Source organism: Myotis brandtii, unplaced genomic scaffold, assembly GCF_000412655.1.
Source record: "Myotis brandtii unplaced genomic scaffold, ASM41265v1 scaffold197, whole genome shotgun sequence".
In the NCBI taxonomy this organism is placed as follows: domain Eukaryota; kingdom Metazoa; phylum Chordata; class Mammalia; order Chiroptera; family Vespertilionidae; genus Myotis; species Myotis brandtii.
Window position 1 is genome coordinate 873942 of NW_005357346.1, and position 25324 is coordinate 899265.

Here is a 25324-nt window from a genome sequence, read left to right on the forward strand (position 1 = left end):
GGTGGGTACCCAGCTCATCACCAGCGGGGCAGAGCGACAACCCAGGTCTCCTGACTCGCGGACCAGGTCTCTTTTCTCTGTGTTCTTGCGGCCTGTGAAGCCACGATGGAGTTTCAGCAAAAAGGAAGGTGACATTCTCCATCTCCTCCCAGGCACATAGGACGTTGCTGTGACTTTGAAGCCACTGCTTTGCTGTGTCCACATTCTCTCTCCGGGACTGGCCTTGGGGAGGAGATTCAAAGAGAAACCTTCAGAGGGGAAGTCTCGGATTCCAGTCACTGTGGCTGCCCATGCCTCTGGTGGATTTGTTCGCTCTGTCGCTGGACCACATGAAACAGGAGCTCTCCAGAATGAAAAGGGGTCTTTGTACCACAGCTGAGGTGAACCCTATGAGGAAGAGATGCCACTTCAGGGAGAGGGGATGGGACCCACACACGCTCTCCTCGATTCCTGGCTGAGACTCCAGGACGCACATGGACCCTCGAGGCCTAGGAGTGAGGTTTGTGCAGAAGGGAACACAGAGCACTAACGATGTGTCCTTGAGGCGTCCGAGCGAACCAGAGTTTCCTTCAGGGAATACAGATTATGCTTATCGGGGCTCCGGGTAGCAACTTGAAGACGAGGCCTTACTTACAGACTGCCTTGACGGCTTTGACACACACAGCCTTGTATTTTATCTATTTCTGGATGTTTGTCCTCTTTCTCCAGGTAGAACTGAAGCAGATCGACATTGAGCCATATCTTGTAATTATTTGTATCCTCTAAGGCTTCCTCGTGCTTAAAATATCTGATGAACCAATGGGAATCCGTTTTCAGCTGCCCCCTTATCCCCCGTGTTTCTCAGCCCATGCTTTCAATCCGAATCACCTGGGAAACGGGCACGTGCACTTTGAAATAAGTCCCGAGATGAAGCTGGCGCGCACGGGAGTTTGCGAATGATTGCTTTATCCCTTTCCTCTTGGTTTTGGGAGCTCCGGTGACTTTGAGCAAACACAGTCTCAGACTTTGCAGTGTTTTCTGGTTTACGAGGCTGATTCCTCATGTTTGTCTAATTTATGTCTAATGTTATGGGGCTAATTTAATAAGAGCCCTAGGATGTGGGATCTTTTTCTACCCACTTTACAGATGAGAAGACAGAGGAGTGGTATTCTGAGGGTCGCATAGCCAGTTTGTGGCCGAGCCTGTACTCATCTCAAGCCTTGTGACTCCAGGTGCTGGGCTCTTTCCCCCCGCACCCCCCCTGAAACTTTACACCTATGCTATTCTCTGTGTGGACGGTGTTATTCCTGATAACGCTTGCTGTCCACACAGCTGAGGCCAGTTGCTGTGATGCGTATGTGAAGCCAGGAGAAGCTAACAGTCTGTATTAATAAATTCTATCAGGATAACTGGCTAAGACTAACACTGAAGTGTCCTTTCATGCAAATGTTAGTGAAAAGCATGTTCATTATCACATTGGAAAAGCAGGACTGGGGCCTGGTGAGAGGTGACAGTCCTTTCAGAAAAAGACAGTGGGTTTGTTTGGTCACCTGTGATTGAAACTGTGCTCTCCCGACTTCGTTTTGCTGGAAATGAAGAGGGCGTGGGAAGCAAGTGGAGCCCCCAGGACTTGCTCTGTGACCTGGAGTCCCAAGGATGGCCAGGCCAGCTCTGTAGAGGTTGGCTCCTTCAGTGTGGACATGTGGAATGCTGTGAAGGTAAGTGTTTCTCGTCTCACTTCATTTAAAAGGTTCCGAGTGCTCCAAAGTTCATTTGATGCTCACGGGTACAGGTAGCCATGCTTTCAATGGCCATCAGTGGTTGCTAGAACTTTCTACATGGCTGTTTAACCTCTGATTAGTTGCAATGTACAGACAGCCATCAGAAATGGAGACTTGTCGACTGAAAGAAAAGGTGGGTCTGAAACTTCTGCTAGTACCCAGTTCTCTTCCTCTTCTTTTATCGTGGACTAACAGATGATTGATATGCCTGTACCCTGATTAGAAAAGGTTTCATTTCACTTGTGCACCGTACATGGAATTAGTTAAGGGTTGCATTGGAAAAGAAGTGATGGACTATTGTTCACATTAAATTATAATGACAGCCTTCCTAACCACTGTGTATTTATTATGTAAGAAAAGAAAATGTCTGGTAAAATTCTGTAAAGGTTAATAACACCTTCATAATATACTCCTTCTTTTCTATTGACTTGAATAGCCCTCCTACTGACTTTTAATGGATTATTAGAGTTAATTACATCAATTGCAATATAATTTATTCCTAAATACTATGTAGAAACCTCGTACAATTATGGAAAAACAAAAGTTATCTAGACATCTCAGATCAAAAAAGATTTGGAATTCCTGCACATTTAATTTCTGATAATCACTAGTCAGTTTGGACATTAAGATTGCATGGTGTCCTGTTTTCTCTTTGCTAGGTTTTGACAGAATTGATAGTTTTACAACATTTAACTCAATACACATGGAAATATAAGATTAAAGCTGTGAATGCAATTTTTTTTCCCCTAAAAAAAGATCACTTCACAGCTTAAAAGCTGAAATGTGTTACCTGCCTAACATTGACAGAAACAAACTCAAGGGAAAATCAAAAGTGGATTTGATGTTGAGTTTTAGAAATCTCTTCTCCACAGGTGTAAAGATTCCTGTGGGTCTTGGGGTTTGTTACTTTAAAATGTGACAAGGGGATGAATTGCCTAAAGGGGCAAAAAAAAAAAAATCTCCCATTTTTATTATCTAGACACAGGCTATATGTTCTAATGTCAAAACCACTGGTTGAAAAGTGAAACATCATTAATATCTGTTATTTGATGTCATAGGAATCAAAAGAAATCCTTGTAATAGAGCTGTTTGAATGCAACCTTTTGGCTATATGTTCTAATGTCAAAACCACTGGTTGAAAAGTGAAACATCATTAATATCTGTTATTTGATGTCATAGGAATCAAAAGAAATCCTTGTAATAGAGCTGTTTGAATGCAACCTTTTTATTTTTAACTGATTTGGGGAAACTAGTTTGTAGTATTGACACAGTTATAAATGTGGGTTTCTAAAGGACTCTTCCTCACAGATACAGATTTCTAGATCATTCTAAAACGGTCTGCAAATAAATGTGTCAAGGAGTGAGAGCTTGATGCAGTGGACAGGTCATTGGAATAGGGATCAGCAGACCTGATGTTTTTTGTTCCTGCTTAGCTCTATGACTTAACCTGACCAGGCCTTAACGTTCTCTTCTGTAAAATAAGAGACAGAGACCCCCTTAGCTCTCCTCTCCTGAATCTCCTGCCTTTGAACTCTTGATGCTCTTTTTTTTTAAAAATATATTTTATTGATTTTCTACAGAGAGGAAGGGAGAGAGATAGAGAGTTACCCTTGACCGGAATCGAACCTGGGACCTTTCAGTCCGCAGGCTGATGCTCTATCCACTGAGCCAAACCGGTTTCGGCTCTTGATGCTCTTAATGGCAACATAACTCATCTGATTCTTAATAAGTGGCCTTATTTTCACTTTTCAGCCAGTGGTTTCACTTTTCAACCAGTGGCTTTGACATTAGAACACATGGCCTGTGTCTAGGTAATAAAGTGGGAGGATTTTTTTCCCTTATATCAGTATGTAAATTGCATATATCAATATATCTTTTATGTCTATGTATATATATATCTTATCTGGTTAACTAGGTTATACGTTTCCAAAGACAGGGTCTCTGCCACATACCTCTCTGTATGCTCATTACATACACTATAGTTTTCTAGATAGAATTGTTAGTTTGGTCGAATGAGCATCCAATCCAAAAGAAGTGTTTCCATTTATCCCGTGAAAGTCTTGATATAACAAGAATAATGGCATAGCATCCCACTTGTTATACTGGTTTCACTTCGAAAAGCATTGTAAAATAGTTTATGTTATGAAATGTTAGTTGCTTCCAATCAGATGGCATTTAACATGTAAAATTTCACTCAGTTTGTCTATAAATCAAAATGCAATCCCATTTCCAGTGGGATTTTTAATAGAACTTGAGCAGCCTATTCTAACACTCACCTGGAAGGGCAACACATGACAATAGCCATGAAAAGCAAACAAACAAAAAATTAAAATGAGTGGGGACATACCCAAGTAGTTAACACAAACTATTCATCTTAAGCAATACATAATTGTAAGTGATGAAATGCATGCACAAATGTGCTGATAGAGAAATTAGCTAACCAAAAAGATTAGCATCCAGAAACAGACCTAAGAATATAGAGGAACTTAACAGATAATATGGAGGCATTTCAAATCAGTGGCTAAAAAATAGACTGTTCAGTAAGTGGTACTGGGACAACTGGCTCTCCATCTGGACTCATACTATACACAAGAGTAAATTCCAGATGGGATAAAGCTCTAAACATGGAAATCAAATCTATACAAGTGTTGGAAGGAACTATGAATGAATCATTTAAAAAAAATAGTATTGGGTAAGAAGGTCTTTGTAACCAAGATGGAAAATTCAGAGACCATTAAGAAAAATCTGACATAATAGACTTTATTTAAAAAAATCATAAAGAAAGTTAAAAGGGCAATGACAGATTGGGATAAAATATTTAAGTTATACATTACAGAAAAAAAGTGTTACTATCCATTATTCAGAGTGCCCACAAGTTAATGAGAAACAAATAAATAACTCATAAAATGGGCAAATGATACAAAATAAGCAATCCCCAGGAGTAATTGCAATGGCTAGCAAACATTTAAAAAATATGTTCACCCTTATTAGTGGTAAAAGAAATGTAAAATGAAAGAACATGAGTTTCCATTTTCTACCTATCAGATGGGTAAAAAATTAAGGGAGTTGATTGGCTTTATCAGTTAAAATGAATGAATATACTATATAGGCTGTAGAGAGCAGATGTCAGTATTATGTGGTTAGGTGAAAGAAGCAAGTTGTAGAACATTGTACAGTATGTCATTTTTGTAGTACTTTTTAAAATCATGTATATACGAAATATTTAATTATTATTATGTATGCATTATCTTGTATAGTATTTATCTCTTGAGATGGCACTAAGATGAGTATAAGTATACATCTCTAAGTTTTGAATTACTTTTCAGCTGGAAAACATTCCTCTCATTATTCTTTATTAAACCCTCATCAAGCTGAATAACTGATCTTTAGGAGGCAAAGTCAGTGTGTAATCGAACTGAGTATTAAATGAATAGGTGTAGTGTTTTATGGAATCTCAGTCAACTCTGGTTAAATTCTTCAAGTCAATCTTGTTGAATTGGGTCAATTATATAGGGTTCTGGCCCTAACCCATGTCTTTGGTTGGATCTTGTCAAGACCCTCTTAATTTTCAGGCTCCTGGCTTTTGTGAAAGGGCTGAGGTTGGTCTGCCTCCTATGTCAGCTGTAATGATTCCATATGACATCCCAGGGCATCCCCACCTGTTTAGAACACCCCGAGTATAACTAAATCACAGCATCTTGGAACCCAGGTCCTCAGCGGGGTTAAAAAGGTCAATGTAAATGAAGTCTTGTGATTAGTTTGAACTCGCTTCCAAGTTATTTGTTAGCAAAGAGTTAACAAGTTTAGACCTTTGGTCATATGGGTCTTTAAGGAAAGCTTTTTTCCCCATTCCAATGACTTCCTGTTCATGAGAAAATGAGAGGAAATGAACGTCTAACAGGAGGATGGACCCACCCTTTTCCAGTCGTGTGGCTAATTTGTCAGGTGTAATATTGGCACCTGGTGGCTTGTGTTGGCTTCCTGCCCACCCTTGCTGGGGAAATATCCAAATACTTGCAATAGGCGGTAGAAGACTTCAAAGCCATTTGTAAGGGAAAGGATATTGTCATTAAAGAACTTAATGGTGAATACTCCCAATCATTTAATGATGTCAAGATAAAAGGAAAATTTTTAAAACACATTATCTAGAGTTTTTCTGATGTATCACATGGACCTGATACAAAACAAAGCATTGTAGTTGATTTAGTAATAATACATTTTCAAGAAAGTGTATTTATTGATTGAATGTTAATTTTTCCTGTTTTTGAGAAATTAGCAAAGGTATCAGTTATTTGTAGGAAGATTATGACATTGTTTATTTAAGGATAGAATTCTTATTGCTCAGATTCACCTTTAAGTATGTACTCTCTTTATTCCTGCTAATGGAACCATTTCCTTTTAATCAAAAGAGAAAACTGCAAAAATATCAAGTGGATCTGAGAAAGGGCAATATGGGTTTTCAGAATTTATTAGGTATATTGGATGGGCACAGCTGGTTCGGTTCCATACCTCTCAATTTTCAGCTAGAAATAATTACTGCCTTTTGAACATGGTATAGATAATTGTCCAGCAATTCAAGGTAAATTTGTCCACAAATGGGGTTTAAACAGACTTTAAGCAGTGGTCATTAAACCATAATAAATTCTACACATCAATGAAACTTCTTTTAGTTTTTGTAATTAATGTAAGCTACACTGGTTTTAGTGTACCTAAAACTCTCCTGGCAGAGTCAGCATTCATGGGTATGGAAAACAGGATTGATTAGTCTTCCTAAAGTATACATTCATGGTGTCATCACTTTTAAACCTCAATCAGTTAATGGTCATCAAGTCATCAACAAGTATTTATTGTTTTTATTGGCCTAACACACTATCAAAAGTTTCATAAATTATTAATCGAGTAGATATTTGTTGAAGGTCTGCTGTGTGGAAGGGCATATACAATTGAGTTGGCTCTGGCAGAGACTGAAGCACAGCAGCCCCTCAACCCTAAGAGCTGATGGCAAATGGTTCAGCTTTCCAGAGATCTTACACACTTACAATCTACCTTCTGACAAACTTGAGATAAACAATGAGAAATAATACATTGTATAATATACACTGTAAATGGGGTGAGAGTGCAGAAAAGGGGGGATCAATGTCTCTGAGGGAGACTATAGCTCACCGAATATTAACAATAACTAGCATTTAGGCAACCAAGAAAGGAAAACTGTGAACATTCTGAGTGAGTGGGAACTCTCGAATGCGTGTAGAGGGAGGAAGGTCCATTGAAATGACTATCATACGGGTTGCCATTTCTTTGTGGTGGGAAATAAGGTTGATGGGCCCAGTGGCAATAACATGAAAGATCTGTAAGTTCAGATGAGGAATATGGGTTCTTGAACATGGGGGGTGTGGCGGGGGGGCGGGGGCGGTTGCAATCTAAATAGTAATTTAGGAAGATTTTTCTGGCAGTGATTTATAGGATGACTACAACTGGGAGAAGCTGTCAGGAGGAAGATTTATGTACGGGGCTCTGGCAGGAGACAGGGTTAAAAGAGAGAACCCCAGATGGTGATGGTAGAAATGGATAGAGAAGTGAATTCAAGGGACATTTTGAAGGAAGGAAGGATGGGATGAGGTGGCATTGGATGTAGGGGTTGGGAGAGGAAAACAAGTCAGCAATAACTCCAGAATTTCTATACTAGAAGGCTGGATGATGGGTAACACCCCAGCTCTCTTGATGAAGCAAAACAGTGAGTTCTATTTTTAGACAGCTTATACAACTAGGATGGTATAACTTGGGATGTCTGGTGGAACTATCTTACAGGCAGTTAGAAACATGGAACTGGGAGCCAAGAAAAGACACAAAGAAATGATGATTAACAGCTACCCACCACCTATAAATCCAAATTCCATACCCTGACTTTTCAAGGCTGCTGTCTCCTAGCCCCATCCTACTTATTCAAATTCATATTCAGCTACCCCACATCCCATACCAATCCTCCTGGTCCAGGCAGGCAGTAAATAATGCTACTGCTCCTCCCCCCGCCCTCTTCCCACTCTCTCTCCTCTTATTCCTCCTATCTTTGTGTCTGAATTCTCCTTGCCTGGAACCCACATTCTAAATCTCTAAGTGTTAACATCTCCCTGTACATTAGGGCCTGCGCAGGTCCTTTCACATGAAGATGTGTTTCAAACACTCCAATGCACACCCTTCTTTCTCTTTTTGAACTCTTGCAGCATTTGCAGCTCGCACTGCTTATAAAGCACTCACGCCACATACAAGTCTCTGTTGTTTAATCAGGTCAAACATAAATGCCTATCTTGTTTTGTCTGCAAAACTATGAACGCCTTGAGGGTAAGGATCAATATTCCTCTTGCATCAGATAGGATTTATTTTTGACTGCCAAGAACAGAGGCTTCCAAACAGTGGCTTAGATGTTCCAGTCCCTAACATGGCCACAGTAGTCTTGGTAACCAAGTCATTGTTTTCCATCTCTAGAAGCCTACCCAGGAACACCATACCCAGCAGATCTCCAGCTACTGTGTATGTGAACGGACGTTCCCTTTGTTTCATACCTGAATGCTGTACATCTGTTTTGGACTGAATGTTGTGTTTGTGCATTTGTGCTTTGATTCATAGTAACGTCTCATGTTATGGAATTGATTTGCATTGAACACAAATGGTAAATAAAAAGAAATGGCTGAAAAAAATTAGGGGTTTAAATATGGGAACTACGGAGGCAGGTAACCCACAGGTGATTTGGCAAAACTTGATAAGAGCAGAGACCCAGCCTCCCTCTATCTTTCTACTTAGCCATCCTCAGCGTGTATTTGTCACTTCAGAATAACAAGCTGGTTGATCCTTTTTTTAAGTATAGCATTGCGCCAGAGAGAAGTGGAAAGGCAAGGACTTGCCAACCTAATCAGCCCTGCTTCTAACGGGCTTCTTTAGAAGCCCCCCCCCCCCCCGTGCTCCAGTTTTGCTTACTTTTAATTGGTCAGCAGTTGGATATATAACCACGCCTATTTGCAAGTAATGCTTTAAATATTGTTCTCTTAGTGGGACATACTGCCATCCCCAACAAAATCTGGTTATTTTAGTAAGGAAAAGGGCTATTGACAATTCATAGGCAACTAATTCTCTGAGCTTTTAGCCCCCTCCTCTCTCTATACATGTATATATGGTGTTCTCTATACATTCTTGTTAGATACAGGGTGAGGCAAAAGTAGGTCTACTTTTGTTTATATGGAAAAGAATACAATCTATATATATAAAAGCCTAAGTGAACGTCCAATTGTCTGACTGTCTGACCGGTAGCTATGATGGGCAATGACCACCAGGGGGCAGACACTCAACACAGGAGCTGCCGAGCTCCTGTGGTGACTTGGCAGCTACGGCTCTGGGGTGACATACTGGAACCAGACAGGAGAGAGCCAGATTCTGGGGTGCATCAGTCAAGAACCACCCTCTTGCAATCCAGGACCCCTCAGGGGATGTTGGAGAGCTGGTTTTGGCCCGATTGATCCCCACAGGCCCGGTGGAGGGACCCCACTGGTGCATGAATTCATGCACCAGGCCTCTAGTAATTTATCTATTTATATAAAAGCCTAAGTGACTATTTGACCATTCAACGGGTAGCTGTGACACACACTGACCACCAGGGGGGCAGATGCTCCAACCAGTAGGTTAGCTTGCTGCTGGGGTCTGGCTGATCGGGACTGGGTGAGAAGGACCGGACACCCTGGAGGCCTCCTGCAGTCCCTTCCTGGCCCCGATTGTGCACCAGTGGGGTCCCTTGGCCTGGCCTGTGCCCCCTCCCAATCTGGGACCCCTCAGGGGATGTCAGAGAGCCAGTTTTGGCCCGATCCCTGCAGGCCAGGAGAGTGCACCAGGCCTCTAGTTAATAAATAATAATACAAGAATAAATTCTATGTTTCACATAGATATTGTTATATAAATAACTACTGGCATTATTTATACAAAATTAAACCAAGCTTTTTTCTATTGTAATAGTAGCTGTGATTAGTTGACATGAATCTCTGAAAACATTCATACCTTTATATTTCTTAGAAGTTAAAGGTATTGACTTAGTGATTAGGGGGTTAGTTTATGTATTTTTAAGTTTCCCCTTTGTCCCCTTCTACTTCCGTGATATAATCAATGATCCTCAAATTGTGTTCGTGACAAATATTTGAATCTTATAATTATTATCAACACCTATGACAAGATGAAAATACAGTGAATAAGAAATTGGTGATAACTCCACACAGTTATGGCCGTTCTAACAAAGTCTCATAGAGCCTGCAGAAGCATCCGCCCCCCCGCCCCCCAACTCGCTTCCACTTGTCACTGTTCATACTGTGTCACTGGTCACTACCCTGACCTGCTCTCTTTTGAATCCCAAGGCAATGACTGGATCAGTGTATGAGCAGAGTCGTGACTCAGGTCCCTCAACTCCAGGCTCCTTCATAACCTATGTGATTCATAACCACAGCAGCAACAACAACCACAATTTATGTGTTATTGTACGGAGTGCCTCACCACTCATGCACTATAGACAGAACCAATGTGGTTGATCCTTTTTCTTTTTCTTTTTAGATGTATTTTTATTGTTTTCAGAGAGGAAGGGAGAGAGAGAGAGAGGGATAGAAACATCAATGCTGAGAGAGAACCATTCATTGGCTGCCTCCTGCACACCACCTATTGGGGGGTCAATCCTGCAATCCCAGCACGTGCTCTGACCAGAAATGGAACCTTGACCTCCTGATTCATAAGTCAGTGCTCAACCACTGAGCCACACTGGCTGGGCGTTGATCCTTTTTCTATAAGGAACCGCTATACAAAGATCATGGCAGGTATTGGAAAAGTAGCAATTGGGACACTATCTTCTACTCATGGGTCATTGGAGGAGCTTCCCTCCAGCGATGACACACACTCAACGTGGAGCTGTTAGAATGCCCCGATTGGAAACCCTTGGGTTAATCTGTTGGGATAAGGTGACAATTTGCTTGCAGGGCCATTTCCTAGCCACTCTTCCTATAATTTAGTCTTAGCCAATGTACTTATGTCTAGGCAGGGAAACAACCAAATCAATAAGAAAAATAAAAATACTGTACCTGCTTGAGCTTTGAATTTTCAAAAAAAACCTGATAACCTACCAATTATCTGGAGGCTTAAGTCTTTTTAAAAAATATATTTTTTATTGATTTCAGAGAGGAAGGGAGAAGGGAGAGATAGAAACATCAATGATGAGAGAAAATCATTAATCGGCTGCCTCCTGCACGCCCCACACTGGAGATCTTGAGCCTGCAACCCAGGCATGTGCCCTGACCAGGAATCAAACTTTGACCTTCTGGTTCATAGGTCCACGCTCAACCACTGAGCCACACCGGCTGGGCAGGCTTTGAATTTTCTAAGGCAGCATGATCACTTAGGGTTTAGGCACATTTTAATCTGCTGAGGGATGGAGTGTGTGCCAGACTCTGCCACACCGGGACCAAATGTGATATAATTACCTAAGCATCACGAAGGAGACTGGTAGAGGACCCCTTGCATATCTATTAAGGGGATGACAATGCTTAGGATAATGAGCGGTAACATAGGTCCATGCTGTGAAATAGTTAAAGACAATCAACATTAATTGGAAAGCCTCTGTTTGTTTTCTTTTGAAACCTTAAAGTTCTCCAAATGGAGTGTGATTTTTTTTTTTAAAAAAGGAAGAAATGTTTTCTTGGGAAAAGACAATATTTTGAAATGTTTTTAATTTATGAGAGCCCGGCTCCTTCAGTCTCCCATTGCTGCATGAGGTTGAACAAATGTTAGCTGCAACTAATTAATTAAGTTTGCAGAAAGTAGCAGCAGGGGATTGGAAACTCGAAGTGGAAGTGAGCATTTTGACTGTAAACATGTTGCCCGCCTGAGAGACTGTATCTGGATGGAGTGGCTGCTGAGTTATCCAGAGAAATGCAGTATCTCTGGGAAAGTCAGGCTTGGCAGGGAGGAAAAAATAACAATGTCTCTTGTTGGCAGATCCATTCATTTATTTCCTGGGTTCCTCTCAGGGGTTTTGCTTGGTTCCGGCCACACACGATTACTGTGCTTATCCTTTCTGTGTGCGAAGGTGACACCAGGGACTTGCTCTCAGGAGGAAAGGAACTTCACCTTTTCCATGCCAGGCTCGTTATAAATATGATGCCACTTCTTTCTGGAAGGCAGATGTAAGTCTCTCATTCAATAGATGGAGAATTTAGGAGCTCACTCAGCATCAGTTTGTAGGTGGTGGAACTTGGATTTGAACTAGACTGATCTGGCACTGGAGTTGTTTCAGCTACATCAGGACGTTTATTTGTTTTTGTTGTTTTCTTTTTGTGGTGCGGGGTGAGGAAGGACTGCTGGGAGCCCTGCAGCCTCTTGCCTGGTTTTCCTTATGGCTGAGGCTAAGTATAACTCAGGGGAGAGACAGAAAGCTCCAGAATGTAGAAAGGTGACTCTCAGACCCGAAGGTGGTCTGCAGATGACACTGAAACTACTACTGGGTTAGAGACATTCCTGAGCAATGTTTCCTGAACTGGGGTCCTTGTAGTTTCCAGACTCCAGTGGGCTGGCTCGTCACGTTTCTTCTCTCAGGAATTTGAACCCAGGCACCATTTCAAAAAAGGTGAGGGGATTAAAGCCGAGAGGCCATGATACCGAGAGAGGGGCCAAGACAGCCATGACGGACTCGGAGATCTGAGGTTAGGAGGGTGGAGAGCAAACGTGATTGATCATGGGAAGTTTTTTGTAAAGAGGAGGTGAGGGCAGGGTTATAGAGAGAAGCAAGGACAAAGCAAGTTCAGATGGATTCACCCCCTGGCCTGAGAGCTGTTGTCAGGGTCTCTGTGTTCTAGTCATGACACAGGCAAGCCTACCACTCCTGTTTCATCATTTTGCTCTTTGCATTGCCAACACTAGGCACTATTTCTCTATAGATTAGAGACTTGTAGAAGAAATTGGTTAGAAATGCAACAGACCAATTCAGGATGCTGAGAAATTCTGGGCTGTCTGAGGGGAATGGCACACAATTTTCTTAGAAATGAAGTAAGACATAATTTAAGCACGTATCATCAGTTTATTGACTTTATGATGGACGTTTCTGCTAAAAATAATCAATACAAGGTAGAAATTACAGTATCTAAAACTGTAGTTGGTCAAATATATTAGAGCCTAAAACTTGACTGAAGAATTGAATCTTTTTGACTCAAGTTTAGATCTGCAAAATTTGAATAGGTAAAATTAAACTTCACCAAAGAACTTATATGCATATATACATAACCCATTGACACAGACAATAGTGCAGTGAAGGCCTGGGGGGCGGGGCGGGGTGTAGGGGGTCAACGGGGGAAAAAGGGACATCTATAATACTTCCAACAATAAAGGTAAGTTTTAAAAAGTTAAACTTAGTAACAACTATGATCATAGGTGAAAACTCACAATGGTAGATGCTCTGAATTATGTAATTTCATATGGTCACAAATACTGATCGATAAATCACATTTTTGTTGTAAAATTACATGGGGAAAAAATTGAACTACATGAAAATCATGTCATTAAAATATGAAATGGGAAAATATTGGTAAAAGCTTGCCTGTGCTATGTAAAAGTTATTTGTAGAATTCATTTGGACTAGTGGGAACTTCTGCTTTTAAGTAGTATATTATGGGAGGCTTTTGACTTTGTACTAACTAGAAGAAATGAGATAAATTGCCAAAAAATTATATTTTTAAAGACATTGGAGAACTGGGAAGCAAAAAGTATTGGATAAATTAAAATTTCAGAGGGAAGTTCTCCTCCTAGGTTAGCTGAGATTAGTTGCCATTTCTTTTCCTGGAGACAGTTACAAATGTGGTCACAGGCTGAGGGTCTGTCAGCCTTGGTCTAGACAGAGGGACTCAACTCGGGAAAGACAAATGGGTCGAGGAAGCTGACACGCTGGGATCTGGAAGAACTCCAGACGCCTTAACCAAGTTTTCCCGAGAAACATTTGCCGAGTGCTGGGGTGGCTCAAGAGAATAAGAGGCTGAAGCATCTCACTGCCTCCAGGGGCTTGGAAAACCCTCTATATGGGTCTGTAGCAAACACACAACTGTCCTTGAGATATTTGAAAACAGAGGTGGGCTGTTTCTAACTGAAGTTGCAATCTAGTTCCCATTCAGTTCAGTTCCTCATTGGATTGAGGCCATCGGTCCTTTCCCTATCTGCCTTTGGAGGCTGCAGTGTTTTCAAGATCAGCACTACTAATCGGCTCTACCCATAAGGGCATGTCAGTAATACCTGGAAAGTGTAGGTTGTGGTTGTTTTTTAAAAGACATTTTTAATTGATTAATTGATTACTGAGAGAGAGAGAGAGAGAGAGAGAGAGAGAGAGAGAGAAACATTGATTTGTTGTTCCACTTATTTATACATTCAGTGGTTGATTCTGTTTTTAAACACTATGTTTTTATTGATTTCAGAGAGAGGAAATAAGAGGGAGAGAGGGATAGAAATATCAATGATGAGAATCATTGATCGGCTACCACCTGCACACTTCCAGCTGGGGATTGAGCCCGAAACCCAGGCATGTGCCCTAACCTGGAATCAAACCCTGACTTTCTGGTTCATAGGTCAATGCTCAATCACTGAGCCACACTGACCGGGCCATTGGTTGATTGTAATATGTTCCCTGACCAGGGATTGAACCACATCCTTGGCTTATTGGGACGAAGCTCTAACCTGCTGAGCTACCTGGCACAGCCTAGGTTGTGTTTTTAAGAACTGGGAATGATGGACTGGAATGGGTCCAAGGTCTGCATAGCATCATCCTTCTGACCCTGGGTAACAGCATCCATAACACAGTGCCACTTTCCGTTTCTTACTCCTCGTTGCTGACAGTCACCTCAACCGGGGTTGGACAGCATGAAAAGGTTCAATGAAAACCTAATGCTCCTTTTGAGAAGTGCTTCTCCCACCTTCCTCCTCACAGCTTCCCTCTTCTTATTTCCACAATTACATGCACCAGATATGTCATATCACATTAAAATGTGTCTGTTTACTAGTGACTCCCCTTTGGCTGCTCCTTCAATTTAGGGAGGCTGGGTGGTGGAGTTCTTTCCCGGGTCCTTAGTGCTGAGCATGCTCAGTGCTCCAAAAAGGTTTGAGTTTATCGGCCTCTCTCTCAGAACCCCTTTGTAAAGCTCTCTATCTGACATGTCCTTCCTTTCACAAAATGGTAGTTACATGTCCTATGTCCTGTGGATATCTTGCCTTGTCTCTTGATTATCTCTCCTAAGTGGAAATCTGTGAGTCACATGAAAAATTCTTTCCTGCTAAGATCTGGTGGGTGGCCCATTAATACCTTCTTTTTTTATGTAAGAAGTGGTTTGATTGTTTCTTTCTCTGACAAAATGATAAACTTCGGAATACTCAGCCAAGGAGAGAGGATGGAGAGGTTGGCATTATTGGCTCCACCACCCCCATATGGGGTAAGAGATCTGAAAACAGCCTCTTTCTCAAGCATAAACTCCCCACTTTCTCTAAAGAGCAGCAAAGGCCAAGCTGTTGGCATGCAAATACTTGCAAAGTGAAAATGGATACACTTCCAGGGCTCATCGCTGGCCTCCTGAGCACAGTCTGCCAACCGTGCATGCATGTTGGTTTGGCACCGAGACAAATGTTCCCTAGAGCATAGACTGAAACCACCAAACTGATATCACATGGGACCCCAGCCAAATCCTGACCTTGCTCTCTGTAGGTGAGCAGCTGTGGAATTAACCTGTGATGGTCTCCTGGTTGGTGGCCCGGTTTTTGTATTGTTAATGCTTTTTGTTGTTTTATTATTATTTTTTAAATATATTTTTATTGATTTCGGAGAAGAAGGGAGAGGGAGAGAGAGATAGAAACATCAATGATGAGAGAGAACCATTGATTGGCTGCCTCCTGCATGCCCCACACTGGGAATTGAGCCCGGGCCTGTGCCCTGACTGGGAACTGTGACCTCCTGGTTCACAGGTCAACACTCAACCACTGAGCCTCGTTGGCTGGGCCTGTTGTTTTGTTTTTTGATGCTGAATTTGAATGTGTTGCTCTCCCCGATCCACTGGTATCTACCAGCCACAAAACCAGCCTGGTCTTGGTTTGTGAACAGTGGGCAGCTACTGGTTTCAAGAAATGGGCAAACCACACGATTTCTCCTTGCCCGGTGTCTTGCCCCTTGAGAAGGAAGGGCCACTAATGGACTGGTCCAAACTTGTGCCCAGGGGCTGTGGACTGGCATCGCTGGCATCTGTGACTGCTGTCTGCTCCTTTTGCACCCTCCTCTTCTATAGTTTCTCCCACTGCTCCAACTTCCCCCCCCCCTTTTTGTTTCCAACCCTCATTTATTCAGAGCTTCCAATATCCTAAGTTTTTCACAAATTCAGAGCTTTAATTTAGCATGTGGGGTGCCGGCTCTTCCAGCAAGCTGCTTAGGTCATTATTTCCAACTTGAGGGAATAAAGAGGCAGCAGGGTGCAGTAGATAGAGTGGGGGCTCTAAACCAGAAGGCCTCGATATAGTCCAGCCCTTCTTCTAACTAGCTGTGGGACTGTGGCGGCTGAGACATACCCTGGCCGAGGGCCTCAGTTCCCTCACTTGGGGCCTGGGGAGTTTGGATGAAATATTTCTAAGGCTTGTCTCATTCTGCTTTTCTGTACAGCTCACTAGGTCTGTGAAATCCATATTGTATTGGGTCAGTCTCACTTTCCTTTTTCTTTTTGAAAAACTTTATTGTTAAATGAATGGATGAGGACATGTGAACAGATTTCTCAAATGCAAAAGATGGAGGGGGAAATCTTTCCTTAAAGCAGTACCCAGAGGCTTATAGTCCTGAAATAAAACTGCACTTCCTGTCTTGAAATGTGGAACCATGTTTCACTTCAGGAGAAGAAAATTCGAGTGATATTTGTCATTTTCTAAGGATCCTGTTTCCGTACCGCCAAATAAGCACAGATAATTGTCCAAGTAAAATTGCACTTTTGGAAGGAAAAGGTTAAAGTTGGCTACTGATATTCATCAGGAGATGGATATTTAATCTTTAATCTCTTGTCCGAGGCCTCCACTTTGGATCAACTCATTATCCCGAATAAACGATGTGTCATTCCCATTATTTATGTTTCACTGCAGCCGGAGTATCTGGGCCTCGCTTTAGTAAGCGCCATTCATTTCGACCCATTCAGCATTAATCTCCCTGCTAACATCTTTCCTGTTCTATGTGCTGTCCCCTATTTGCTTTTATGTTTTCTGCAGAGTGTTTATAAAAGGATAATCTTTTACAAAGCAGACAGAATTTTTGTGTATAAACTGCACTGTTTGAATGCCTCATTGATATACCATCTAAAAACTGAAGTGTTCAGCAAGATTGGCAAAGCCCTGAGCTACTGAGCTGGGGAAAACATGAGAACCAGTTCCTCCTCGACAGGAGGCAAAGGTGATGGACGATGCCTTTGCCTCCACAGAGCCATTGCCTACACAGGTCCTCAGAGGCCTGGTTGCCTAGAACAGTAGTCAGCAAACCGCGGCTCGCGAGCCACATATGGCTCTTTGGCCCCTGGAGTGTGGCTCTTCCACAAAATACCACGTGCGGGTGCGCACGTACAGTGCGATTGAAACTTCGTGGCCCATGCGCAGAAGTCGGTAGTTTGTGGAAGAGCCACACTCAAGGGGCCAAAGAGCCGCATGTGGTTCGTGAGCTGCAGTTTGCCGACCACGGCTCTAGGGCAGTGATGGCGAACCTTTTGAGCTCGGCGTGTCAGCATTTTGAAAAACCCTAACTTAACTCTGGTGCCGTGTCACATATAGAAATGTTTTGATATTTGCAACCATAGTAAGACAACGACTTATATTTTTGATATTTTATATATTTAAATGCCACTTAAGAAAGAAAAATTAACCAAAAAAATGAGCTCGTATGTCACCTCTGACACGCGTGAAAAGGAGATTAAAGGTGTGGGATCCCTGTGACTTCTCTGGAATTTTCTCAGGGGGTGTCATGGCTCCACAAATGCTGAGTTTGAAAGGAGATTAAAGGTGTGGGATCCCTGTGACTTCTTCTCTGGAATTTTCTCAGGGGGTGTCATGGCTCCACAAATGCTGAGTTTACACGTAGTCCCATGTTAGCTAAGTCCTTTTAAACTTTGGTAAAGTCTCTGTATGTGGCTGCTCAGTTGTTTATTGAGGTTCAATGATTTGTTCTTCTGGTCTACCTTGTAGAAAGGGCGAGTCTCTTCCTGCCCCCTCCAAACCTCTCTTCAGGGATTGGGAGCTCCTCCAAGTAGTTCTCTTCTGCTGAGAGGGGAGAGAGGAGAGATCATTTCATTTTACAATGGACAAAGGAGGTTGCTTTGTGGAATTTTGCATGGCATGAGGTCCCCAACATGCCATTGATGAAAAGACTTAACAGATGGACTCTGAGAATAGGAATCCGTTCAAGAAAAAAAAAATTTTTTTTTAATCAGTGGAAGGGGGTTGTGAGTCCAACCACTGTGGGAGCTGAGCACAGGAAGCCACACTGGGCAAGTGCTTTGTACTTTAGGCGAGTTCAGCCATAGGGATACAGGGAAGCCTCTGAAACACAACCTGTGCTTGGGTTTTTAGTTGGAAATGCTGTGGAGGTGAAAAATCCTAAGATGCACACTGTCAAAACCTGTACGTGCCTTCACAGAGGATTTTTCCAAAATTAATCACTTTGATTACTCAATAGCAAGGCGTGTTACTTTCTAAGGAGTGCCTTTGTGTACATGAAAATTTTTGCCTATATATCCTCATTCACTAGTACTAGAGAAAATTCAAAACAGACATGTGGTTGTGTCACTTTAATGCTGTAAACCCTTAAATACTAAGGGCCTGCCAAATCTCTTCCGAAGATCTAAGCTATAAAAACACAGAAAATGTATCCATCAAGACTCTATCAACAGTAGGCACTTTTTTTTTTTAGCTCAATGTCATCATTGCTGTTCATTTATGACAGCACTAACTGGGATGGGTGTCCTTGCCTTACCTGCGATCCACACCAAGATGAGACTGACCAACTTGGGAAGAACTTGAATCTGGCTCTTTAGGGCCTTTGGGGAAAATGACAACCAAATGATAGCTTGTTCTCACCATTTGGCAAGAAAGCTCTGTCCTTGGGGGTGGGGGGGGGGCGGGCGTGGAGGGATGGGAGAAACGGGGGATTCTTACAGTGGGCCTGGGTCAACTGTGATGACCAAAGGAACACAGGGACCAGGTTCTCACAACAGGGAATCGACCTCTTGACAGCAGGGAAGTTCACGGCGTGGCTCCTGTCACTTGGAAACGTCACTGTAAGAATATGCAAAGTAAGCTCCTCAAGTAGTGGGCCTGCTTCATTTATTTCGGAGATGTTGGCCTCAGGGGTGCCTTGTCTTGAACTTTATTCCTTCTGCCTTCCATTCTTTTCGTCTATACTTTTATTTCTTTTCCTTCCTTTCTTTTCTCTTTAATTTTCTTTACTTCCGTCCCTTTCTTTCTCTTTCTGTCACTGTCATTTCCCTTCTTCATCTTGGAACAACTGGGAACTCTGGAAAAGAAAGAACTATGATCCTTGCTTCAAAAAGGCTACAGCGTGAACAGGGAAATATGACTAACACAAAACGGACGGCCACTCAAGCTCGTTTTGCATTTCAGCACCTATCACTTAGTAGCGACTGCCCAGAGCCCTGTGTTGAGAGGATTCTGAGTTCAGAACTGGGCTCTGAGGGAATGAATGCCCTGATGAACTAGATGTGACAGCAAAGGACACGGGGGAGGGGAGGAAGAGCACTCGTGGCAGAATCTTGCCACCCTGGGTCTAAATCAGGGTTTATCCGCCATGGCACTACTGACATCTGGACTGGAGAACTCTTTGTTGTGGGGGCTGTCCTGTGCATTGTGGGGTGCTAGCAGCATCCCTGGCCTCTCCCCACTAGATGCCAGTAGCACCCCCACAGTTGTGACAACTAAAACGGTCTCGAGCCATTGCCAGATGTTCCCTGGGGGGTAAAATTGCCCCTGTTTTAAAGTCATTGGTCTAAATAATGACCACAGGACTAACATGGGGAAGTAAGTGAGAAAGTTAACGGGGCTGGAAGGATACAGAGCTTCAGGGAGGCAGTGAGCCTGTGTGGGAAGTGTGACCGCAGAGGAGAAATTCTCAGGCACTGCTGTTGCCCAATAGGCTGAGCATTGTGCTATGTGCCCACGGTTTCAAGGTCATATCCACCACTAAATCAGGACCCTGGGGAATGGGGCCTTAGGTCACAGCAGGACAGACTGACATTATACTATAGTTTATCCATTATAAGACTGGTGGAACTCTGGATCATTTTATCCGTGCACGTGACATTTTCTATGCAGGAGATTTTAATAAAGGTGCTCTTTGGGTTCATTAGAAGGTGTATTGGCCCAGCGACAGAGGGATAGGAAAGAAGTTCCCTGTGAAGCCCTGGGAATCTTTGATAAGCAATGGGACCTGAGACCATAGGAATGGAATTTGAATCATATCCTATATAATAAAAGCCTAATATGCAAATCAACCAAAAGGCGGAACAACCGGTTGGCAGGGGGACGAGGCCAGCAAGGGGGTGGTGCCAGGCCAGCCAAGGTGGGAGCCCGTGGGCAGGGGGAGGCAGCGAGGCAATGGGGCCTGCAGGTCACCTCCCACGGAGGGAGGCCAGACTGCAGCTTAGGCCCACTCCCCATGGGCATCCCCCGGGGGCTTCCGAACTGCGAGAGGGCGCAGGCTGGGCTGAGGGATCCCCCCTGCCCATGGGTGCACAAATTTTCACGCACCAGGCCTCTAGTCCATTATAAATCCCTTGTATGGGAGGTGAGTTTATTCAACCTCAGTTTCCTGACTTGACCCATGTATTGGTAAAAAGTGAACAAACCCTAATATATTTGGTAAAATAAACCAGTGGCTTCAGGACACGTTCAAAGTGCCAAATCTGTTCATACTCTGTTTGCCCTCGGGTGCACAAATTTTCACGCACCAGGCCTCTAGTCCATTATAAATCCCTTGTATGGGAGGTGAGTTTATTCAACCTCAGTTTCCTGACTTGACCCATGTATTGGTAAAAAGTGAACAAACCCTAATATATTTGGTAAAATAAACCAGTGGCTTCAGGACACGTTCAAAGTGCCAAATCTGTTCATACTCTGTTTCCTTTTGGAACTGGGATTTTAGCCTGGGTCATTTCAGGATATATGTGATGCAGTGGGAAGGACCAGGTGTGGCTCTGAATTCAGCTCCTGCTGAGAAGCTGGGAAGCAAGGAGCAAGTCAGCTCATCTCTCTGACTCTCACCTTGGCACCTGTAAAGTGGGGATAGTATTTCCTGCTTATCAAGTTTGTCATAAGGCCCAAATGAAGTGATGTAAATCCAATGCCATTTTCAGGGATTGGTACAATTAGGGGGCTCAACAAGTGGTGATTACCTTCCATGCCCTTCTCACTCAGAGTCTTGCAATCATTCTCTAGTAGGTTAAGAAAGTGGGTAAGAACAGAGATGTGTGGTTTCTGATACAGGTTTCCTTCAAGCTGCCTTCTGCCACATTCTACCCCCTTTCAGAACACTGATGGCTTATAAAATCTGTGCAGGCCTCAGATTGGACTGAAGGTTTGGGTGAGGGTATGTAAACAACCTGAGGCAGTAGGTCCTCTGGGCATTGCTAGTATTTTGGAGGCAAAATCTCTTTCCTCACCCTGTTCATATCTCTGTGCAATTGGAGGGCATGGCCTGCAATCATTTTTTTTTTTTTTAGCACAGTAAGGTAGTATTTTATCTATAATAAAAGCCTACTATGCTAAGTGTCCAGTCAGCCGTTCAACCAATCAAAGCGTAATATGCTAATGATATGCTAAGGATGCTCAACCGCTCACTATAACATGCACTGACCACCAGGGGGCAGACACTCTGACCAGTAGGTTAGCTTGCTGCTAGGGTCCGGCCAATTGGGACTGAGCAAGACTGGCTGAGCACACCCTGGAGCCCTCCCATGACCCCTCACCAGCTGGTCCACCTCCCATGTCCCTCCCCAACCCCAATCGTGCACCGGTGGGGTCCCTTGGCCTGGCCTGCACCTTTTCGCAATCCAGGACCCCTCGGGGGATGTGGGAGAGCCTGTTTCGGCCCAATCCCGCAGGCCAGGCCAAGGGACCCCATTGGTGCACAAATTTGTGCGCTGGGCCTCTAGTAGTGAATAAAAAACAGCAGTCATCTCAAGAAACAAAAGAGAAAATGTATCTATCATCTTAGACAATTTTCTCCCCAAAACTCATAGAATTAAATCACAAAAACCTCAATATCAGACAGGAAGGGACCTTACTAAGGGCATTAAACGGGAAACGTATTTATACGTTTTACGTTGACTGGTAAACACAATTTCCAGTGAGTTTTCCAGTATTTGTCTGTTTAAAATTTAAGAAAAATAATTCAGTATACATTTTATAGTAAATCACAAAAAGTTTCATTGAAAAAAAAATATGTAAAACTAAAGTTATCGTAATTTTACTGAACGTTGCCATTTGCGCAAAAAATTAGCAAAAACGGCCCGCATACAATGTGTTAAGTCCAACTCTCTTCCCAGGTGAGGACCTGAGGGCCTGGAGAGCAGGGACTAGCCTGACTAGCACGGCTGTCTTATTAGAAGGAGTCTGGAGACTGGAGCTGGGACTCCCATATCTTTTTATCTGAGTGCTCAGCCTGAGCTCATAGTGTCATCCTCTCTGCATTTAACTGCTCAGCTTGTTCTGCCCTGGACTGAATGAAAGTTGTTTGTGGGCTTCAGCTCTACTTTATGGAGTTAGCCCTGTCTTCCTAAGCAGGCCAAGTTCACACATTTATTCAACACCACTTTAGTCATTTCCATTATATTCCTATCACAACACAACCACTTACCATCTCCGAGACACTAAGCAAATTACTTAACCTAGATGAGCTTTGGGTTAGTCAACATTCTTCAAAGAAACAGAACCAATAGGAGATATCTATCTATCTATGAATTATGTATCTATGAATTAGAATTGGCTCTCAAGTCCCAAGATTTGCAGTCGGCAGGCTGGAGACCCAGGAAGAATTGATATTTTAGTTTGAGTCTAAAGGCAGGAAAACGCTAATGTCCTAGCTCGAAGGCAGGCAAGCAGGAGGAGGATTAGCCTTTTTGTTCTGTTCAGGACTTCAACTGATTAGCTGAGGCCCACCACATTGGGGAAGGCAATCTGCTTTACTCACTCTACTGCATTCAAATGTTAATCTCATCCAGAAATACCCTCACCAACATGCCCAGAATAAGATTTAACCAAATATCTGGGCACCTATGGCCCAGAGAAGTTAACATAAAAGATTAACTATCACAAGCTTCAATCTCCTCATTTGTAAAATTGGGGTAATAATTGTATTCATAGGGATAATGAAAAGACTCCTCTTTGATCTCATAGGGTAATAAAAATAAAAGTTAATGAAAATAGAGTGCTCTGTAGTATCTCAAGAAATACTATTATTGTTGTTGTTTATGAGAGTGCTGGACTACAGAGAGAGAGGAAGTGCCGGCTTCATGGCTGTGTGACCTATGTCACAGTCCCACAGGGTTCCACACTTAGAACGGCCTTGTGCTTGGTTTAATGCACTGCTATTGCTGTCTCAAAATGCTTAATACTTTTTGAACAAGGGCCCTGCGTTTTCATTTTTCATTGGACCTCACAAATTATAAAGCTGGTCCTGGAGTGAGAAATTGGGAATTAAAAAAAAAAAAAGGCCCAAAGAGATGTTTGTGAGCTCTCTGGGCTCTGCCACAGCCCACGTTCCCCTCCCACAGCCGCTGAATTCTGCAGACATGAAAACTGCCACAAGACATTCATTTTTAATGACTTGTTATGGGCTTCTTAGCAATATATCTTTGGGCATTAAGGTGTGGAGTCAGGGACTTAAAATGATTGATGTCTTTGCTTCACACAAGGGGTCTCGCATACTTACCTAGCGCTAGAAATCCACTTGGGAAATTTATGGGCGCTCTTGGCAGCCTAAGCGGCCATCAAATATTAATCAAAAATATGTAATAACTAATATATACTTAAAGAATTGAGGAAAATTAATATTCAAGGGAAGCATTCAGGGACCCATAAAAATAACAAATGCTAAAGAGACTCAGTCAAGGTTGGCAGGTTCAGAACTCACCCTGCTCTCACACCTGCTTAGAGATTCTGGGTTTGCTGGTGGATCCTCAGATGCTGAGGTGGCGAGAAGGAAGGGGGCTTCGTGCTCATTCCATTGGGTCTGATCTCCTGTTAAGGAAAGGAGAAAACTCCTACTTTGACACTGCATTTGTATCGCCCGCAACACTTTCCTCAGAACGTCTCTCTCATAGCACCAAACATCCCCAATCGGCAACCAATTTTTTAAAATTACAGTTTACATTCAATATCATTCTGTATTAGTTTCAGATGTACAGCAAAGTGGTAAGGAAATTAAGTACTTTCCAGAGTGGTCCCCTGGCTACTTCAAGTACTCACCTGGCCCCATACTTCGTTATTATGATATTGTGGGCAATATTCCCGATGCTGTAATTTACATCTCTGTGACTATTCTGTAACTACCAGTTTGTACTCCTTAATCCTTTCACCTTTCCCAGCCAACCTCCCAACCCCCGCCACTCTGACAGCTGTCAATATGTTCTCCGAATCTATGAGTCTGTTTCTATTTTGTTTGTTTGTTTTGTTCATTAGATTCAACATGTAAGTGAAATCATGTAGTAGTTGACTGACTTATTTCACTTAGCACAACACTCTCCAGGTCCATCCATACTGTCGCAAAAGGTAAGAGTTCCTTCTTTTTTATGGCTGAGTAATATTCCATTGTGTCGTGTACCACAGCTTTTTACCCACTTATCTACTGATGGGCACTTGGGCTGCTTCCATATCTTGACTATTGTCAATAATATGCAACCAACCCTTTTTGGGGTTCTCTTCTGGCAGCCCCCTGAGGCTAGACTGTGTCTTAGCTCTCTTCATATTTTCAACACCTAGGACAGTGGCTCCACAAAGTATTAGGTTGAATCATGAGATTCCCACTTTTGTCGATCAAAAAATGCACAAATAGCTATTTTACGTGGCTCAGCTTAAAAAATGCTAAAACCGCCCGGCCAGTGTGGCTCAGTGGTTGAGTGTCGGCCTATGAACCAGGAAGTCTCGGTTCAATTCCGGTCAGGGCACATGTCCAGGTTGCAGGCTTGATCCCCAGTGTGGGGCGTGCAGGAGGCAGCTGATCAATGATTCTCAACATTGATATTTCTCTATCTATCTCTCCCTTCCTTTCTGAAATCAATAAAGATATATATTTTTTAAATGCTAAAACTGGACCCAACCTTTTTAGAAGAAATTTTTAATTAGAACTGAAAGGCCACCACAATGCAGGCTGGACAAACTCCCACAATTCCCGGTTTCAATGACTAGAACTTCTGATTATCTTATAGGCAGCAGGCAATTGTCCAGTTGTTTGTTGGGGAAGTCTCATGTTGCCTTAAGCCAAAATAAAGCCT

General features: G+C 42.8%; 1 long non-coding RNA gene across 2 annotated transcripts in view; it reads left to right on the plus strand.

Moving 5' to 3' along the window:
- The window catches only part of LOC102263601, a 199507-nt gene that overhangs the window by 34310 nt on the left and 139873 nt on the right, over positions 1–25324 (plus strand). For both annotated transcript variants that reach the window (XR_001361918.1, XR_001361919.1), the window contains exon 4: positions 1578–1697. This is a non-coding gene — a long non-coding RNA (uncharacterized LOC102263601). The remainder of the gene's footprint in view (positions 1–1577; positions 1698–25324) is intronic.